At 39.4% G+C, this 6,543-nt stretch overlaps 1 pseudogene; it reads left to right on the plus strand.

The window, feature by feature from the left end:
- Window positions 1–3,542: 3,542 nt before the first annotated feature.
- LOC147817170 (uncharacterized) lies at window positions 3,543–4,412 on the plus strand (annotated as a pseudogene).
- Window positions 4,413–6,543: the final 2,131 nt, after the last annotated feature.

A 6,543-nucleotide genomic window follows, 5' to 3' on the forward strand; every position in this document is an offset into this window, starting at 1 on the left:
TGTTTGTATCTGTTTCAATAATTAAAAAAAAAAAAAAAAAAGAAAAAAAAAAAGAAAAAGGAACCAGTCAGCCAACCATCAGGATATGGATAAGATGAATATAAAATCAGCTGGTTAGTGTCTGACTTTGGTAGAATGAGCACATCACAGTTCAAATTCCATTACTAGTGTTATTTTGTGCTTCATACTTCATATGTAATTGTTGTCTGTTCATTAGTAAACAGAGCTTTTTAATATCTTTTGTCCTTGTAGCTGATAAATACTCTCATAAAGTCATAAAGTCGTCTGCTGCTGCCTGAGGATTTACACTGAGAAAATGTCTAAGCCAGTATCTGGGCTTATTGATCATGCCAGAGTGTCATTTAGATTTCTTGAGGAAAATTGATCATCTAGATCAGTGGTCCCCAAACTAAGGCCCGCGGGCCGGATACGGCCCGCCCCCACATTTGGCCCGGCCCCCTGAACTATTATTATTTATTTCATTAATAGTGTTATTATTTATTTCCTGACTTTTTTTCTGTGAAGAACCCGGAAAGGGTTATTTGGTTATGTGTGGCTTTCTAGAAAACAATAATTTTTTACGTTTAGGCACCCCTGCGATTGTCACACTTTTTCTGTTACAAACTGAACCCGGCCCCCCATCAGAGAAGGGAAAAGTTATGTGGCCCTCACAGGAAAAAGTTTGGGGACCCCTGATCTAGATGAATCGATTAATCAATGAAATAGTCAATAGATTAATCATTAGAAAAATAGTTGTTAGAGGCAGCCCTAATGTATGGCTTATGATGTTGTGATTGGAGAGTTGAAATGTATATGTTCATTGTGTATGCATAAAAAATATTTGTTTTTCTTTAATATTTTAATTGCACAGGTTTTACCTGAAGGGTGACCCACCTTGGATCATCAGTCAACATATTCACATCATGGAATAAAGTGATGAAACAAGAAACATTAATAAACAACAAATGTTTTTCTACACTGATGATGCATCAGGGAAACTTTAACCCTACTTTCATCTTCTTCTCACTATTTGAACACAGGTCAAAGAGTTTTAATATAAATTATCCTTTCAACGCTCTCATTATGATTTTTGCAGCCTAGCTGTTACAGTACCTCTCCTCCACACACACACATTGTGACCCTGGGAAACAAGTCCAGTGGTGCAGCTATGCTACCTGGGGGTAAACAAGCTCAAGCCTACTGACTACCCGGCCCCAGTCTATTCATCTGCTCTGTTGATATTCTACTGGTGAGCTGTGCTACTGTGTGTGTGTGTGTGTGTGTGTGTGTGTGTGTGTGTGTGTGTGTGTGAGAGTGAGTGTGACTGAGTAAGGAGCAAGTGTGCACAGACAGTTAACTGACAAAAGACCCATGTCTGGGAAAGTCTTAAACTTTAAACTTTCTTCCAATTACTACAATTTTGCACATATTACTGTGTACGGTGTCCTTGAGTGCCAAGAAAGGCCCCTTTAAATAAAATGTATTATTAAAAATGTATTATTATTATTATTTTCAGACCTATAACTGCCATATTCAATTTGTCTTCAAAACATGAAAAAACTAACTCCAGAGTGTCTTAAGTAATAAACAATTACTGAACATGTGCTAGTGAGAACCCCAACATGCTGAGTTGACTGCTACGAGGAGTTTCTGCAGGTTTCAACAAGTTACATTTAAAACTTTTTTAGAACATTTTTGAGGACCCTTATTTAAAGACCATTATTTTAGGACAATTACATTAGGACCATTATTTTAACCTGTTAAGCCCTAAGGATGCTAGGGACAGAAATACCCAAAATAGATCAAGAATAGCTCCACAACTAGCAGGTCCATTTGCAAGAGCTTGGTCACTATGGATAGGTAAGACCCCAGAGAATTTATTCCATGTGTCTAACATTGCAACTGCTACTATAGCTGAGCAAATTGTGATAAACCAAAGGAAAAGAATAAATTAAAAGAATTTAATTTAATTCAAATTAGACAGTGGATAACACCATGATAACAATGGTCCCATGCACTGGGATGCCACTGATTTCATTCAGCATCTTCAATTGCTCAGTCTCTGCTATCCTTGCCTCCATCTTGGCCAACTTGACTGGAAAATCATATAGATCACGAAGTGGTAAGAAAATAGTATTCGTTACTTTTGATTAGAACTGCTTTGGGATTTGCAGGAATATTTAGTCATAAATCCAAAATTTGACATATGGACTGTAAAATGACATGAGCCAGTTAGCTCAGGCTACATTATGCTTGCTATCAATGGAAAGAGTAGCTGCTCTAGTTTCATATGACACCCTGCATGGTTGGAATGAGCAAGTGGATTACATGTACCATGGCGTTTCATTTCGACTGTCCGTTTACATTAATAGGGGTCTTATTTTGAAACAGAAGTATTGGAATTATTGCCAAGGCCATTATTTTAGGACAATTATTTTAAGACCATATGAATGCAATTTAAGACTATCTTCACATCCATATGGGCAATAAAGTACAAAAAATATACAGGAAAATCTGAGTCCCAGCATTACATGGACATTAATCCATTCACATTCAACTTTCCATTCACACAGTTTTGTGTGCTGTGTATTTAGTACAAGAGTAATGTGTGTGTGTGTGTGTACACCTCTCTCTCCATATTTATATCACTCTACTTCATGTCATTGGGCCCTATCTCACACCCAGCGCAAAGAATAACGCAAGTGTGTTTGCTAGTTTCACCAACGTTACTTCACTGTAGAGCTGTTGATTCGCTCAGCCCTTCTTTGCACCTCAGTGTGCACAGAGCTGCTTCGTGCCTGTGCCAGGACTGGTAGGTCACAATATATAATCAACTAACAGCAAACAGAATCTAACTGTGAAATTCTGCACCGTTACAATAGCAATACACAAAGGTACAAGCGCACCTGGCTCTTAAAGGGAATAGGAGACGGTTCTGTGATTGGTTTATTGGTTGTTAAACCCAAAACCCTCCCATGAATAATTGAGAGATTAAGTAAACCCTTTTGAACCACACGCCTGGAGCAGAGACTGTTTTTTCCACCATTACAATAAAAGAAGTGACATGAACTAACCCTAAAAGCACTTGCACCACACGCTTCAGACCATGCACTTTGGATGGTTAAAATAGAGCCAATTAACTCTCTCTCTCCTGTAGTTTGTGTTCCTCTTTCTCTCTCTCTCTCTTTTGGCATCAATGAACGCCACAGTGATGAAGCAGAAGAAGCTTCGACTCACGTAGGATTGTGAGTGTAATTAAGTCTGTGTAAACAACAGTATACTGTGTTATACCTCACGCCAGTCGTAACTGAGTTTTGTGCCGGTTGCTCTTGTTGGTGTTAGCGTGTATTGTTGCTCTGTCCAAATCAGCTGTCTTAGCTGTTTTTTTTTCACTACAGCAGCTTATTGCCTGTTGTACATTTAAACATTTACTAGTTTTGTTTGATCACTCAGCTCTGTCCTTCGCTTAGCAACTTGCTCACTAAATCATAGCTGTTTACATGCTATTAAATCTTCTAGTTACTTAAGCTTCGCAGCAAGCAATGGCTTCACTCTCTCCTTCTCCTGCTCTCTCTTTCTCAGTATGCTTAATATTTAGTTACTCCTCTGCCTCCTTTAATGGTAATGGTATGTGTAATAAATGTAGTTTATTTGCAGACATGGAGGTGAGGTTTAGTTAACTGGAAGCCCAGTTCCACACCAACCACATCATTAGCTACTGTAGTTTGCCAGCCCCTTGTAGCTGGTGTGGACCAACCCAGTGTAGCTCCCCCTGTAGCTCCTACTCTCCCCCCAGCAGCCGGGAAACCAGGGCAGCTGGGTAAATGTTAGAAAAAAAAGCAGCATAGTAATAAGCCAAATCCCAGGGTTCACCACCAACCTGTTCATGTTTCTAACAGATTTTCCCCAATCAGCGACACACCCATTGAGTAAAAAACTCTGGTCATTGGCAGCTCTATATTGAGGAATGTGAAGTTAGCGACATTGGTGACCATAGTTAAATGCATCCCTGGGACCAGAGCAGGCAACGCAGAATCATATCAAAAAGTGCTGGCTAAGGTTGAGCATAAATACAGTGAGATTGTTATTCACATCAGCAGTAACAACACCCGATTACACCCATCAGAGGTCACAAAAATTAACGTGGCATCGGTGTGTAATTATGTAATGTCGGACTCCGCAGTTTTCTCTGGGCCCCTGCTAAATCTGACCAGCAATGACATGTACAGCCACATCATTGTTCCATCGCTGGTTGTTGAGGTGGTGTCCAGCAAATGTTGTGGGCTTTGTAGACAATTGGCAGACTTTCTGGGGAAGACCTGGTCTGATTAGATGGCATACATCCCACACTGCTTGGAGATGCTCTAATCACCAGTAATCTGACTGAGTTTATTAGAAAGCCAAAGCCATGACAACCCAAAGTTGAGGCCAGGAGTCAGAGTCCTACACAGTTCTCTGCACTTCTCTTAGAGCACTTGCCTGCCATTAACCCCAAATCAACAGTGAAATGTATTAAAAAAAAAATAAACAGAAGAGGAGTCATACAATATAAAAAAAACAAGACAATTAAATGTGGATTATTAAATATCAGATCACTCTCGTCTAAATCCCTATTGGTCAATGATGTTATAAGTGATCATGACACTGCTCCACTCTGTCTATCTGAATCCTGGCTCGTTGAAGCTGGAAGAATATGTTAGCCTGAATGAATCACCCCCCCCCACTCATATTAATTTTCAATTTCCTCAAACCAAAGGCTGAGAAGGAGGGGTCACAGCAATTTTTCACTTATTAATTAACCCTAAATGTAAACATAGTCATAATTCATTTGAATGCCTCTTAGTCTCTCCAATCCAAGCTGGTACGAATGGCTCATTCGGTCCCTTCCCACCTGCACCCTCCCTGTCTGTGTGGCGGCTGATGACGCTGAGCGGCTGCCAAGAAGCACGCGTCTTGACACTGGCTGTGTCTGTGCTGCTTTGCTGCCACTCTATCTCTCTACAAAAAGTTTACTGGTTACTGGAATGTTGGATTCCTTTTAATTAACTTCTGATTTATTTTTGACAGAAAAGGTCACTAAAATGCCTGTCTCCACAGTAAGTTGCTAAAATGGTTAAAAAATATATTCCTATTTTTTCATGTCTGTGTCATATTCAGATTCAGCCTAAACATAGGAACTATAGTGGAAGGTGTCAGTTTTATGTAAAGTTGCTGATATTATGTCACTATGACATCAACAGGTCTTGTCCGTGTATTTCTGCTGGGAAACTCACAATGAACCTCTAAATCACACAACACAGCTGCGACACAAGAGATGCCAGTGTGTCCGCTTTAATCCGTTAACATGGGCCCCGAAATGAAAATCAACATGTTCTGCATCTGCAAGGCTCATACCACGCATCCAATGTGTTCCTGGCCTAATGTGTGTCGACCCCTGCATTCAGATAAGCTTACTTGAAAATATCTTGTATTCAGGATCGGGGAGGTCGGGTCAGGGAGTGATTAATCAGCATTCCGACAAAGTTCAAAATAACTTACAGAAACATTGCGTGCAATAGGCTGTGATTAAGTCTATCATTAATTTTATCATGAATTCTGCATCCTGTCTCTCTCTTTCTCTCTCTCACTCACCAGAGGGTGCAGGCTGTCAACAATAAGTCAATTTTATGATGAACTAGAAAATTCCAGGGAAATTTTGAGTGCCACGGGGGCTACTGCCGGGATGAGTACATGATTTATTTCCAGTGTTCAAAAGTCACCCTGATCATACTCTGGTTTTGAGAAATGTCTTGATATAAAAGACTCTGATATAAAACAATGTCACATCCCTCCATCATGTATTATGTGGGAAATATCTCATATTCTGTGTTGTTTTTTTTAATAAAACAAGAGGCGACATGTCTTCAAACTGGCATTTAAAGGGTTAAAATCCCAAAAACTAATAAACATTTAATAGGTTTGAGCAGAACTGAAGTGGTTTAAGAGACGTATGCAAAAAAGCTGAAAAAAATATTGATATATGATGATTTTATAGCATTTTCTTTGTGTGTCCTTTTTTGGACGCGAGGAACCCCAGAGGGTACAAAATGTGTTACCAGTGTATAATAGACCTGTAACAGTAACTGACATTAGATTTTAAAAATATGTCAAAAAAAGACACTTTCTTTCAGAAATCCATACCTTCAGCTGTAACACAGCCAAAATGATCAGCAAATCAAAAAAGAAAAGTGAAGAAAATGTCCAAAAAAGAACAGAGGGACCCCTGAGGGTTAATAAATCCCATGAACCGCTATTTAGATTACCACTATTATGTTTTTTCTGTGCTAAATTCCTCCTCTCATCTGTCTCAGCGGAGACCGTCACAACTTCATTCACTCTTTTAACAAAACAAAAAAAAAAGCAACGAAGGAAGCAGTAAATGGACTTACATATTTAAGACCTAACTAAATGTAATTTAAGACCTAACATGTGGCTAATGTAAAGCTAGCGGAGCTTGGAGAGTTGGTTATCTGGTTGCTAGGCGCACGCAGGCACGCACACAGG

This window comes from Seriola lalandi, unplaced genomic scaffold, assembly GCF_002814215.2.
Source record: "Seriola lalandi dorsalis isolate HSWRI2012SDOR001 ecotype SW California unplaced genomic scaffold, Sedor1 jcf7180002055008, whole genome shotgun sequence".
Taxonomy (NCBI): Eukaryota; Metazoa; Chordata; class Actinopteri; order Carangiformes; family Carangidae; genus Seriola; species Seriola lalandi.